Source organism: Pyrgilauda ruficollis, unplaced genomic scaffold, assembly GCF_017590135.1.
Source record: "Pyrgilauda ruficollis isolate IOZ18807 unplaced genomic scaffold, ASM1759013v1 scaffold8, whole genome shotgun sequence".
NCBI classification, from domain to species: domain Eukaryota; kingdom Metazoa; phylum Chordata; class Aves; order Passeriformes; family Passeridae; genus Pyrgilauda; species Pyrgilauda ruficollis.
Window position 1 is genome coordinate 3,941,103 of NW_024529932.1, and position 15,627 is coordinate 3,956,729.

Sequence of the window (15,627 nt, forward strand, 5' to 3'; positions counted from 1 at the left end):
CACAGTTAACATCTTCAAGTTAATCACAGAAACCATTCCTGCTTGACACGTGAGAAATAAGCAATGTGTAATTTTTCAGTTCATAAAATGAAATAGTAACAGTTACAGATGATAGCAGAACATCCAGTTACCAGAAGTACAGGAGCTCCCTGTACCCCAACAACTGAACCACAAGCGAGTAACACGGGGTCCAGCAGAATTCAAGACAGACCATACTCTTTTTTTCTGCCCTTATCAGTACTGAAGACATTTTCTCAAAACTAATTTACATGGGCAGATATCTATTTATACCTCTCAGCAGAAAGAGAATACTAAGAGAAATAAAACCACAGTAAAAAACTTAAATCTAAATACACTTGATATATTTGTTATTAATATGTAAGGCACACTAAGATTGTAAGCAGGTACAAAACATCACATCCTCTCTTGGTGTTTCTGCCTCTTCTATGACAGATCCTCTCTTCTGCTAGAACCACAAATTGAGTCAAGGTTCTGCCCACCATTACCTTCTTAATAATTCAACACATAATGTTTGCCTCGGATTTTTCTTTTTCTGCTGTTTTGAGGTTTTAATAGCATTTTGTGTTGGAGTTTTGTGGGTTTTTTGGTTTTGCTTTTTTTTGTTGGCGTTTTCTTGGGGGGGTGTTAAAGCCAAAATCAGTGTCAGGCAGTACTACAAGTAACATGCTTTGATACAGTAACACTGGCATACAAAACCTCGTTTTCAGCATTAAAGAGATTTCCTCCTTACACATACAGTAACTCCCATTGTGAGACAAATAAGCTACTGTAAAACCATAGTGAGTCTCAGACAGAATTCAGCAGTTAGTATTCGGTAAAAATCCCCTTTCAACACTTGAAGGCTGGAAAGAAAGTTGTGTTCCATGAAATCTGGCATTGTATCAACACATCTCCATGGAGCTGGCAGGATAGAAGTGCTCCAGAAAACAGCTTGAAAAAAAAAAAGGCATTCTTAAAACGTACAAATAATCACTAAGAAGAGGCTTATGCAACTTTTTCTCCTAGCTAAAAATCATCAAATCACAGCTAAGATTACTGGGGATGCAGAGGTTATCAATGACAACACTAAATTCTTTAAGTCTGCTTTATTCCTGTATTTCAAATCAGCACATTAAAATACCCCTTGTGGAAACTTTTGTCTGTCTTTCTTCAAGACATATATATATATATATATATATATATATATATATATATATATGGCTTGAAAATGTAAACTTAGCTTTATAAGGAACTATGAAATTTATTTCAGAACCTAACACTGAGTACTTGAAAGCATCACACTAATTTATAGTTATGTCTGTAATTCTCTTCTTTTAGTCAATGCCAAGTGTGGGTGAATGCTAAGTGTGAACTTGGAGGAAAACAGTCTTACATAGAATAATAAAAGCACAAACCATCAAAATACATGGAGTCCACAATAAAGAACAACAAGAGCCATCAGTTTTTTCATCTGTGAGCCTCTGGGGATGTTCAAAGACTTCACAGAGACTGCATTTGCATTAGCAAGTTGTGTGGTACAATAGGAGCATAAGCACCTTCAGAGCAGAATAGCTGCTGGTGATGATCCTGAGTCCATCTTGCATACACTCTTTTTTGTAGGGAAACAGGAATATTTGTCCCAATCTAGTGCTCTCCCAGTCCTTGGACCATCAGATGCTGACACTGTCACATATGTCCACACATACAGACGTTTTTTGTTTTACACGCATCTGAAAGAGTTCATATACTTCACATCTGGGGAATTTGCATCATAAATATAATCCTGGATCCAAACCAAACCTACAGCATAATACATCCTACAATGTTGTTTCAGCATGCTTTAATTTACTATATAAAGGCTGAAAAAGATTAGTTTTATTTTGTTTTAATTTTGTCAGGACAGGATGTAAGAAGAGAGACAAATACAGGTTAGAAAGAAAAAGAATCATCTTAGGGCTGAAACTATGTCACAGTATTTTTTAATTATGCTTCCCTCCAATACTTACAAATGAACATTCCATAGAAAAGGGAGGAATAAAAAAAATATACACAGGAGTCAGAGTTACCTTGATCCTCTCACTCCCCATAATGCACTCAGCCTCCCAATCCTTTGGGAAGGATCTCATCTTCCTCACTAACTGTCAGTCAAACACACAGCAAAATCCTGGCCATAGAGCCAACTAAAACCCACTGAAAGAGGAACACACTGCCTAAATCTAGCAAGGCTGCAACTGCCAAGGAGTGTCACCAAGCCTATTACAGTAAGGTTACCCAACACCTGCACTCCTACAGTATCTGTACACCCTGGCATTAAACTTACTCTCCAAACATGAGAAAGGCAAGAAAGCAGCATCTCATTTATACTGCTGAGAGGCACTAGAGCCACTTGTGTGCTGGTCAGCATCATCAAGAGCTGTAGAAGGATCAGAAATTGGACCTAGATCACATCAATACTTAGCAACAAATGTTTCAACCACAAGATGAATCATGTTTCCTTCTCAGAAGAAAAACCCAGTCATTGCCTGAAGATCTGCTCCATTTAAAGTTGTGCTTTTGAAGACAGCTGTACGCCAACCGCTCCTTGATTTAATTAAATGGATTCCTTTTCCCATTCCTGTTTCAAGATTTGTGCTGTTATAGCTGCTGCTCCTGGCTGAGCTGCTTCTCACGCTGGAGTCAGATTGGAAGTCAGCAAAAATCTAATCCAGGGGAAAGAAGTCAAAGCAGTTTATGGAATTACTACCCTTATATCTGAGAGCATGGAAGTGATAGTGAAAGCACACAATCTACTTCAGGAAAAAAGAAAAAAAGAAAACCAAAAAACAAAGCAATTCAAGCTGAACTCCCATTTCATACCCAGTTACAGTGTTTAGTTGTGTAGGGGAACAGCAAGCTAAGCACTAGCTAACTAGTGACTAGCTAACAAAACTGAAAGACTAGCAACTGCTTCCTACAAGAAATGGCACCAATATTGTCACATTAAAAGAATTTTGCTTGAGTCATAGAATATGCTGAGTTGGAAAGGAACCATGAGGATAGTCCAGTCCAGCTCCTGACCATACAGGGCAACCCCAAAGTTAATCCAGCTACTTAAACTGTTGTCCAAATGCTTCTTGAACTCTTGAAGGGTTTGGGGTCACAACCACTTTTCTGCAGAGCTGGTTCCAGTGCTTGACCACAACTCTCAGTGAACAACTTTTCCCTAACATTCAATCTAGACCTCCCTAATGCAGCTTTTTATGTCATCCCCAGGCGTCACTGGACACCTGACACAGGCTGGATCAGCACCTCCCTTTCCACCCCCCTCACAAGGAAGTTGTAGACAGAATAATAAGGTACCTTCTTCCCGAAGATTACACGTAGTACCCTCACAGCTGGTTCCTCAGAAGTCATTCTCTCTAGTCCCAGTCCGTCTTATTAGTAGGAACACAAACCAATGACACTAAAGAGCTCGGAACTCTTGCAATTTTCAGGAACTTTCTGCTGACACATTTCCCAAAACCACGTAGGCATCTCAGCAAACTCAGAGTAGGTCAACAAAAAATTTACTGAACAGAAGAAAAACAGATATCCCATGTGTGCATTACAAATTCTGCTTATCATGTTAGCCACATAAGTCATTTATGTCTGTATCCTTTCCATCTATTTCTGAAAAACATGCTTTTCATGAATGCTAACCTGGTACACATTGGTTTCTGTGGTTTGTTTATAAAAAGAAACAAGGAGCATATACTTATAAATATTTAAAACCAAATTTATTTTTAAAGAATGAAATATTAAATATGTACTTTTTAAATAAATACACAGTTCTCTGAAACAGAAGCATGGATAGCAACTCAAGACAAAAATTAGTATCCTCTTCTCAGGAACAAGAAGTCTCTCATCTAATGAAAGGTACCATCACATCTCAAGTAAAGTAGCTGCCCTTAGCTCCTGGTAAATTGTGAAGGTCCCTTTTTTCTTTCCAAGAGACTAAGATAGAATCAAGGACAAACCATTAAAAAAATTTAAGGAACCGTTCTCCCTATGTTTTCAATCCAAAATCCAAATTAAATCCAAATTGAGTTTATAATTCACAGAGAACAGAATATTTCTTTACCTGTTCACCATTAATCACTAGTCATAAAATGCAAACAGGTAGATTGCATGTTGAACTGATCACTTCCATATTTCCCAATTGCATCGATCAGCATCCCACAGCCAAACACCTGAAGCCACTCAGTTTTATACTGATGATAAGATGCCCTGCCCAAATCTTTGAGCCACAGTCCAACCGTCTCCTTCTTTACAGAAGTCCTGCTGCTAGTGCTTTATCTCCTCCTCCACATCCAGCATCGCTGCTTTGTGCATAGTTGCTGACACAGCAATCAAGATTTGTGTCCTTCACACGCCCTACAGCCACTTTACTCACATGGACTCTGCTCTCCACACCTCACTTCTGCCATGCCATGTCTCACTGTTTCTTTGGAAGTTGCCAGCTGGTGCAACAAGAGTTGGAGGCATTGGTAGCTAAGAGGAGAGATACAAACTAATCCTTTTGACTATCCTTTCACCCCTGCAGTTTTACAATCCAGTGTTTGCCCTATTTGGTACAAAACATTTTTTTTTTTTTAACTACAGAAACTTTTTACTATTCAGAGAAAGATTTTAAAGACTGTTTCTTATTCTTGGAAGAAAGAGTCCAGTAACTAAAAGAATGGGATGGGATATCTACTCCTCCCCCTTTACCATCTACTCCCGAGACACATTCCAAACTCCCCTCCCACTGTCACTGTTCAAAGGCTGTGTTCTTATTTGACTATCAAAACTCTTCCAACACACCCCATAACATGTCAACTCTTTCCACAAACCCTCAGAAGTAAATGCTGCTTCTCCCCACACAATAAGGAAAATGCACCTAGCTTACTAAATGCTGACAGATTACAGACCAGGTAGCTACCTGCAAAGACTCAGTGCTCTATTTTTGAAGAGTAAGGAGCCATTAATGCCTCATTTTACTGTTTTAATGCAAAGCTGAGGCTACCTTGTAGGTGCAACCAGATAATTTCAGGGCAGTCTGTTTTATCTTGAAGGCTCTTCTCAGTGGCACCAAACAATGAGACAAGAGGCAATGGGCAGAAACTGATGCACAGAAAGTTTCACCTGAACATGAGGAAGGACTCCTTCAGTGTGCAGTGACTGCACACTGGAACAGGCTGCCCAGAGAGGGTGTGGACTCTCCCTCACTGGAGATGTTCAAGAACCATTTGGACACAACCCTGTGCCATGTGCTCTGGGATGACCTTGCTTGAGCATTTTCATGAAATGACCATTTCATGAAATACACAAACCGAATAATAAACGAGGAAGCTTTAAATGTTAATGTTTTATTTACAAGTAAAAGTATAACACTGCAATGAGTATTGATGAAGTATGTTTTAATTTTATTCCTGAATTTAAAAAAGAAAGGGCAGCCATCTAGATTCCGATGATCACAGCAGTCTCTTGTAAACTTAAAGAAAGCAGTTGGAAATCAATTAGGGCACCTATTTCCAAAGAAATTAAAAGCCAACTGATGTTTTTCACCCCTCCAGTTCCACAAAGGTTAGTAGTGAACCTTGCCTCAAAATATTTTGCATAGTGGATCAAAACACTTTCAGTATTTCCTATCATTAAATTGCTTTGAACCAAAAGACTTCCTAGATGTTCATTCTTAACACTAGTAAGTAGATTTTGAACCTAAACATGCTGAAGTGAAAACAATGCAGGGGGGTGGAGGGGAATTAAATCCTGGCATGTTAATGTTCAGGAAGCTTTTGTTTCTCTTTAAATATACAACAGAAACAAAGAAGGATGCTGAATTCTGAAGTGAACCTACTCCAAACTTGCCCCCCTCACAGCAGTGCTGTTTCTGTTATATTGGTGATAAAATCTTCTCCTGTGAAATGCAATTATTAGTTTAAAACCCACTGAGCTGATGAGATCCCCCAATCCAAGAGGAATAGATTTCTTAACTACAGCTGTGACCAACTGGCTGCTAAACAGAAAAAGGACTGCTATTGCCATCTCTGTGATGAGGCTCCAGGGAAAATGTTGTTGGCACCCTTCCTGAGGCTGAGAATCCCATCAAACCAAGCAAAACGCATTGTGACTGGAGACCAGTTTGTTTTTATGGACTGACAGGGTGACTGTAGGCACAAACACATTGACTCCAGCTCTCAAAGACTGTAATTTAAAGTTATCTGTGATTACATGGATCTTCCATACACCTCACCAAATTATGTAACAAACCTACCAATACTTACATTGCTCTTAACTACGCTTCAAAATAATCAGTGTAATCTACATAGACTACAAGCACATATGGAAAAAATGAAGCCATTAGAGATTAATCTACACACAGTTCAAGAAGTAATTTAACTACATCAGTTAAATTTAGAAGCTGATTTATTTAATCATTGCACAGGCAACCAAGATTTAAACCTCATCTTCAAGCAGATCCCTGTGCACTAGCTGCATAATTCAGAGGGAAGTTATTATGATGCCAATCACAGAAAAGTTCAGAGAAGAGGCCAATGACTGCATTTATTTGCAGAAATGAAAATTTCCCAGTCTCAGACAGTGATAACAAAGAATATTTCTATATGTGATGAGCATGCTAAGGCTCTCACAGTGCAGACACCAGTTTTAATACACAGAAGAAATTTGCTAACATCACACCCATTTTGCCAGGCTGCAATTTAATTCAACTCCATGCAGTCAAGTCCAAAATGTAAATAAGTGCATAATGAAAAGAGTTTAACCCCAGATAGGCAAGAGCTAAGCCAAAATATTCAGCCTCTCCTAACAACAAAATCTGATAGAAACCAAGAAAAGCCTCATCAAAAATGCATGTACCTGAAGATCAAAATCTGTGATCACTTCTCTATCCTGTTTTAAGTTAGTCTCTCCCAAAACCAGTTCCACCTCATTTTGGCTTTACCGTTTGCAAGGCAAGAATTCTGCAGTACTTTTGCCTTTCTCATAGGTTTTTTCTCACCCCTGGGAGGCCACTGGGAAAACACTGTCCTGCTACTCCCCCCATCCACCACTACACAATTAGTGATCCGCAGTTTTTGGCTGGTCAAGTAGTCCAAAAACCCTCCACCATTCTCCAGAGAATATTTCTCTCCTGCCCAACCTACTTTTCACACTCAGTCTGCCCCATTCTGAAACGCTTCTTGCTTTCAGGGGACTATTTTAATGGTTTGTTTTAAATCAAACATTTAAGTTACTAAATAATTGTATAATTTAGCAGCCAGATTATATGACTGAAAAGTCAGACAGTACAGGCAAAAGTCTTGGCACATAAATTTGGTTTAACCCTGACTGAAAATATCCAAGCTGCTTTCCCAATAAAAGTATTTCTAAAGACTGGAGTATTATCCACACAGCAATCACAAACATAATTTTAACTTTTTTTTTTCCAAAAAACGTAACTGAATACACAGTATTTTTATCTGCCAAAATAAGTGTAAAGGTGTATTTCTTAGAATTGCTTGTATGTGATGACAAAAGAATCCTTCTGGTAATCTATTGAATTGACAGCTGGGGCTAGTAAGCATCAGAGGCTGTTTTCAAGCCTTGCATCTGGTATTTCATTCCTCACTGCATGCTCTTTAACTTTCTTTGTGGAAACTACTTTTGTACCGTAGTGTTGTAGGTTTATAATGGACGTTTAGAAAAGCCAGTGCATGCTACTCACACACTATGGCATTTTAAGCAATCTGCAACTTTTACAAACATTTAATATAGTGTTTTTATCAACCTGACAACCTTTGGGGGCATTTACGTTAGCAAAACACAGTAGGAAATCCAGAGAAGCAAGACAAGGCACAACTATAATCCAAGAGATAAAATGAGTGACTTAATTTCAAACTCAAATGCCTTACTACACATGCAGGTGAATTAAGCTGTTTAATATTTTTATTATGATTTGCAAGTGAAATTCTTTGAATAGAAATTTAAAAAGAAAATATATTACATTTCTGTAGAAATCAACCATTTTTTTAAGTGTCACGTTTTATTGATCAGGTAGTTTCCAAGTTGTATGTCCAATCCAAACGTTTGTGATACATGAATCATCAATGTTCAAGCAAAAATTAGAATTTGTTTACTAGAATTAAGTTTTAATATTTTTTTAAAAACTTAAAGGTTGATAATATTTTCAAGTATGTTCAGCATTGTCCTTATAAACCCATCAGTTACATTAAACTCCAGACTAGTTAAACACTTGACACTTCAATTAAACTCTACATGAAAGCTGGGTTTAAACTGCACAAAGAAACAGAAAACACTTGATAAAACTGCACTAAAAATAAACAGCAAACAGCTCAAAATAATTTTTGAAGTTTTATTATTATATATAACCTAGGTAAAATACTCCAAAACCAAGAGTCTTATTCCTGTAGTAACTAATTTCTATAGCTCCCTGTAAATAAAAGAGATGATGTTCCCATGCAGCATCAAACGCAACTGAAATGTAACAGTGCTGTAACATTCACTGCTTCATTAAATAATAAGTAATATGCTAATCTAATAATCTAGTAGTGAAGCATAATTTCCATTTTGGATACGTCCATTTGATTTACCCTTTTTTATTTTCTACAGACTACTTACTTTCCCTGACACACTTCCTCCACTTTTGACATTTACAGCAAGAGATCTTTTTTCCAAACAATTTCAGGATCTGAGTGTGGCAGCTGAGACAGACGTAACCTTTGATTTACCTTTCCATTTAATGGGTAATGCAAGAGGGGTAAAGAGGGAAAGAGTGAGTTTTCTTTCACCCTTCTCCTTCAAAAGCTATTGCTGTATCTCTCCACTGCAGTGTGCACCATATTGCTTCCTTATTCTCTCATTACTCAAAATAGTTTCCTACTTGAAATTGTGAATGCACACATTTTCCAGAATTCTTCTTTTTCCTAACTTAAAGTACAATATCTTTCAGAACATATATGCTGAAAAGCACCTTGAGTATCATCAAGCATATCCCCAGAACTCAAAACTGAAACAAGCATAAGTGAATTTCAGCTGAGTGGGAAAGTGTTGCAAAGGATCATAGCCAGGGATATAGACAGAATCAGCTCTAGGACACAGGAGAACAGTATGCTAAACAACAGTGTCCTAAAGCACTGCTGCATACTTTGCTGTTTCTCAGAGACCTTGAAGCAAGGCTGGCCATGGTTTCTGGCCAAGGCAGCACTGTAGCATGCAATGCAGGAAGTCTCTCCTACAGGCAGCTAATACTACTTTTAACCTCACCCTTTCAGGTGAGGAAGAACAACAAATCTGCTCTTCAGCTTCTTCCCCTGCTCTCTCCCGCTGCAGATACCAATAAGCTGCAGCTCCCTGTAAATACAGACATGCACACACTTATCAGCTTTACTCATTGTAACAAAATTGTCTGCACTTTGCCCACAGTCTTTCATTAGCACCCCCAGGTGTGTCCCACCTCTTATGTCACAGTGAGGGAAGTGCTACTCTTCCAGCAACACCAACAGATAATCCTTATCTAAAGGTCCCTGGTGTTGAGTGTGGCAGCTGAGACAGACTGGGGGCAGGGAAATATTTCCCCACACAGCTAGTTTAATATCAATAAATACAAATCTTTTATTATCCGTTGCACTTTGATGCCAACAAACATTCAACTTCAGCAGATTTAGTTTAAATCTCTTAGAAAATACATCAACAAAATACAGATTATACAGGGTAAAAGTAATTAACAGATGCAAATTTATAAATCCAGTAGCCCATGAACAACCATGAATAAAGTAAATTTATTTTGCTTTCTACACAATAAGATTAGTATTTAAACGCTACCAGTCTCCTGGGTGAACAATGCTTTTGACATGTTTTTCAGGGCCTAATACAGCACATCTTCAATATCACAAAAATATCAACCTCCTTCCAAAGGCTAACTCAAAACCTTCTGGACAAGTTTCTAAAATTCATCACTGGTCTTCAGTTTGAGGGACTTATCACAGTCATCCAAGCTATTTGTAATAGATTTACACAAATGCAAAGGAAGTGACAAGGAACGTTCAGCAAGAGCTCTCTTGAACAACTTACCATTTAAAAAGGAGCGTGGAATATCCGTACTGTCTATGCCTCTGAGAAGACAGCTGTTCTCTAACTTCCTGGCACACTCAGGTGGCTTTTTCTGCAAACAAGGAGAAATCTAACTCAGCCTTTCAGGACCAGAATAATTAAAAATATGCATTAAAAGTGGGGCTCGGTTCAGTGATCAGCTAAAAAAAACTTAGTAAAATATGCATGAGTAGAATCCAGCCAGTTTTAACCATTTTGTGCTAAATATTTCATGATACAGCTTAGTTTTTTTCAAGGTAACAAAATAGCTTGTGTTATTTCATAATCAATTTTTAAATAGAACTATCAGCAGAGAAAGTAACATTTACCCACTTGAAGACTGTGGAGATGGAAAAATGATGTAACAGACTACAGTAAGGCACAATAAACAGCAGTCTTAAATCCCTCTGAGATTTTTCACAGCAAATTAAATACTACTGATCAGAAACCCACTAAAACAGACTAAAAAAAAGCAATGAGAATCTCTTGCAAAAATTAAGTAGCGAGATGATTCCATGAAAATATTCCAGTTCCTAGCACCAAGAGAACACTGTGACTTACAGATTAGCATTTAGTCATACAGTAATTTTTTATAAATCAAGGGGGTTTGCATAAATGCCCTTTCTGCAAGAACTATATAAAAATGATCTCTAAAACAGATCACTTGCTTAGTGGATGCTGATACTATAGCCAGAATTTTAAAGAGGCGCTACTATGCATTTTTTTTGCCAAAATATTTTAGACAATTAAAATTTACAGGAAGAAAAATACTTCTTTATCTCAAGGACACAATTATAAACCGTGATGTATAAGAAAAACAAAGCATCTAGAAGAGCAAGACACTGTTAAAGTCACCACACAGATTTCTCAAAGGCAAGACAGCAGTGTCCTGCTTGTTCACTGTCACCACCTGCCTTGCTCACATCCCTTCATTCTCCCTCAAAATACCACAGCTTTAAGGTGCCCAGACCTTGATTCCACTAACCACTGGTGCAGTAACCACCTAGCCCAAAAAAAAATACTGGCCTCTAGTTAACCTGCTCGCAAAATCTACCAGTTGGCCAAGGTTTTGGTCCTCACTTAAGCGTTTATATGCTTAGAGACAAATTAAAGAGATACATTATAAAGGCTCACCTACATACAATTCATTCATGGTCTCGTTACCAGGACAGGTGTACTATATGGGGAAAGCTATTTGCCTAAGTTAGCATAAGATGGACATGGACCTGCTGAAGGGTTGCCAGGAGGGCCACAAAGATTATTAGAGGGGCTAAAGCACCTTGTCCTATGAAGACAGGATCCTGGACAAGAGAAGGCTCCAGGGAGATCTTACAGCAACTTCCAGTACCAAGAGGAGACCAACAAGAGAGCTAGAGATGGACTTTTCACAAGGACATGTAACGAAAAGACAAGAGGGAATGGCTTTAAACTGAAAGAGGGTATGTTTAGGTTATATATTGGAAAGAAATTCTTCACTGTGAGGATAATGAGACACTGGAATGGGTTGCCCAGAGAAGTTATGGAAGTGTTCAAGGGCAGCCTGACCCAGTGGAAAGTGCTGCGTCCATGGCAATGGCATTGGAACTAAATGTTCTTTACAATTCCTTCCAACCCAGGCCACTCTGTGATTCTGTAAGTGACTTCAACCAGCAGTGATGTAAGCATGCCTGTGGCTCAGGAACAGTAAATCTGCTTTAGAGCAAACAGCACTACATTAACGACATGGAACAGACATCATAGAGCACTTATAGCACAAGGTGACTGGAACTTTACACAGATCTCAAACCCTCTAGTACTACCAGGGTTTCTGACAATGTATTTACACATTACGTTATCCTCAGCAGCAAAGGCACTTTAGGAAGTTCTCAGTTCCCCACACGAGCGGCACGTTTTCGTCCACATGCTGCAGTTTACTGCCATCATTTACATTTACACACTGTCTGCATTGCTGCACTACATAAATAGGAGCCCTGAATTTGTGATGACAGAACTCCTCACTCAGATCAACAATATAGAACCTATAAAGTGATGGAAAGAAAGCTGAGAACTACCATGCTGTGAAGACAAATCTCAGCTTTCACAGTGAAAATCAAATCAACTATCTTGACATGTATTTCAGTATAAATCCTTACCTGGCTAAATAAAAACATCAAGACATGGTCGATGTCAAGAAGTTTTAGATCTTTTCTTTGCGATCAGATTTTTGATTTTTTTTTTCATAGTATATTCAAAAAGGCCTAGGATAAACCAAAGACAAAGACCAGAGACAAAGTGTTGGACTCTCTTATGTGTTCCACATTTAAGATACATAGCTATGATGAAAACACAAGATAGAGGAAGGAAAATATATTTTGGTACACTGTTAACAGTAGTATCTACTACCCAACTGTGAAAATACACACATTCCCTTTTGAATGGATTCTTTCTTTCCCATGAAATCCCCAAGAGGGACTTCCAGTACCAAGAGGAGACCAACAAGAGAGCTAGAGATGGACTTTTCACAAGGACATGTAATGAAAAGACAAGAGGGAATGGCTTTAAACTGAAAGAGGGTATGTTTAGGTTATATATTGGAAAGAAATTCTTCACTGTGAGGATAATGAGACACTGGAATGGGTTGCCCAGAGAAGTTATGGAAGTGTTCAAGGGCAGCCTGACCCAGTGGAAAGTGCTGCGTCCATGGCAATGGCATTGGAACTAAATGTTCTTTACAATTCCTTCCAACCCAGGCCACTCTGTGATTCTGTAAGTGACTTCAACCAGCAGTGATGTAAGCATGCCTGTGGCTCAGGAACAGTAAATCTGCTTTAGAGCAAACAGCACTACATTAACAACAGTATGGAACAGACATCATAGAGCACTTATAGCACAAGGTGACTGGAACTTTACACAGATCTCAAACCCTCTAGTACTACCAGGGTTTCTGACAATGTATTTACACATTACGTTATCCTCAGCAGCAAAGGCACTTTAGGAAGTTCTCAGTTCCCCACACGAGCGGCACATTTTCGTCCACGTGCTGCAGTTTACTGCCATCATTTACATTTACACACTGTCTGCAGTGCTGCACTACATAAATAGGAGCCCTGAATTTGTGATGACAGAACTCCTCACTCAGATCAACAATATAGAACCTATAAAGTGATGGAAAGAAAGCTGAGAACTACCATGCTGTGAAGACAAATCTCAGCTTTCACAGTGAAAATCAAATCAACTATCTTGACATGTATTTCAGTATAAATCCTTACCTGGCTAAATAAAAACATCAAGACATGGTCGATGTCAAGAAGTTTTAGATCTTTTCTTTGCAATCAGATTTTTGATTTTTTTTTTTTTTCATAGTATATTCAAAAAGGCCTAGGATAAACCAAAGACAAAGACCAGAGACAAAGTGTTGGACTCTCTTATGTGTTCCACATTTAAGATACATAGCTATGATGAAAACACAAGATACAGGAAGGAAAATATATTTTGGTACACTGTTAACAGTAGTATCTACTACCCAACTGTGAAAATACACACATTCCCTTTTGAATGGATTCTTTCTTTCCCATGAAATCCCCAAGAGGGGAAAAAAAAAAGCCAACAAAAGCATTATAAAAAGATTCTTGCTCATTATCAAGAACATCACTGACTCCTCTGCCAAGTGCCCCATTTGACGCATTCACTGACTAAATTACAGAAAGTACTAAACAGTTTCAACAGGATAAGAATTTAGACACACAGAATGTGGAACGCTGACTTCTAGTAAGAAATTTATATCCAGCTGAATTTTGTTTAAAGTCAATGTTTTAAAGCTTTCTAAACAAAACTCCTAGAAATGAGGATATTATAGGCAAGCAATTTGAAGAACAAGCTATATGGCACACAGAGGATTACTTCAGAAATCCACAGGAAAAAACCATAAAGGATTTAATGCAAGACATAACTTTTACACAGATTGAGGATTAAAAGTATCCAAATGGCAGGTCATCATGAAAATGGTGAAAAGGGGATTTTATTTTGAAGTCTGCTTTCTGGGGTAGGGGGAGGGTTTTTTAATATGTTTTCATATATGGAGAACCAAAGCTTACCACTATAGTTTGAATTCAAGTAACAGCATTACCAATGCACGCATACAAAAAAGGAAGTGATTTAAAACTTCAGTACTAGTTTGCCGTGTTAAATTTGTGCATGTATTCAATCTTAAAAGCATGAAATTCAATCTTAGAAACTACTGTAACTCTGCAACACACATTTGGAAAACCCAGACAGGTTCTGAAATCTTCAAAGAGTAGAACCCCACATCAGTTAGTGGTTAGATCCCCCTTGATCTTATGTACTTCTAGAGTGGCATGGGGGCTTTTCTGTACAAGAGCCATACAATCAGTTACTTAAAAGTGAGGGGCCTCTCAGTAGCACATCTAAGCAGCTTTCATAAGATTGATCAAGACAAGTCAAAAGTTTCTTATCTTTAAATCTCTAAACTAGATTGTTCCATATCCCAGTCTTAAATTTGAGCACAGAACAGGAGCAGCATAAAGACATGGCAACTCATGTTTTCCAGGTGGTCTTTAATTAAAGATTCACTTGCTGTTGTCTAATCCATGACCCTCTGCAGCATCCAGAAATGCAAAATTACTTGGGATAAACACTGTACTTGGAGTGCAGAGAGCAGTCTGCCCTTTGACAAGCCCTCAAGGGATACTTTCCCACTCTGCATCTTCTTGAGAACCACTCTGACAGTCAGACTTAGTCACCACACCCAGTGTGTCCTTTGCCACCAATTCCTTCCAAGGAACAAACAAGTTAAAGTTCTTTAAATTTTTCTTCAGAGCACAGGCAGATAAAGTAAAAAAATCCAACCTGTGTGGAGTACCTGGTGACTCTTTTATTCCATTTCACACACTGGATTATGGTACAAATATTCACTACTTGACTGCGTATAGAAATCCTTCAGTACTGGACAGAGGAAACCCATCTAAACAGCAGGCTTGCAAAATCCTACACATCCTGTGGAATTTATCTGAGGTTAAACACTTGGTCTTCAGAGATTTTGCAATCTACAAAAGCCAACCCATCAAGCCTACAAGCCAGCCAGTAACAGCAGTGGTTTGTCAGACATTCTTTGCTGGTAAGAAGCATGACCATCCCTACATCTATCACCTCTTTGGCATCTCAACAAGAGGCCTGTCCAGGACTACAACACTCTTCTATGGTCAGCACTGACTCTTTACTGCAAATGAAGCCAAACAAAGATTATACCACAAATCACTAGTACCAACCACAAGACACAGGAAGTAGCTCTCTTGTCTTTGATCCAAAAAGAGAGGGTTCTTTCACCACCAGGAAAGACAAAAGGCCAATACCTCTGAAAAGGAACAGATTTCAGATGGGATATCAATATCAAAATGTTTTCAAACATTTGAAAAGGTTTGCTGGCAGCATTCACCATCCCTACATTCTTCACAGATAACAACCCTAATATCACAGTACAAGTCTTCCGTGTATCAGCCTGCTCCATCTCCAGCACAGTCCTGC

At 38.4% G+C, this 15,627-nt stretch overlaps 1 protein-coding gene across 1 annotated transcript in view; it reads right to left on the minus strand.

The window, feature by feature from the left end:
- Positions 1-15,627, minus strand: part of WASF3 (WASP family member 3) — a 64,597-nt gene that overhangs the window by 34,369 nt on the left and 14,601 nt on the right. The window contains exon 2 of the mRNA XM_041487337.1: positions 10,090-10,180. The gene's annotated coding sequence lies outside the window, so the exon portion shown is untranslated. The remainder of the gene's footprint in view (positions 1-10,089; positions 10,181-15,627) is intronic.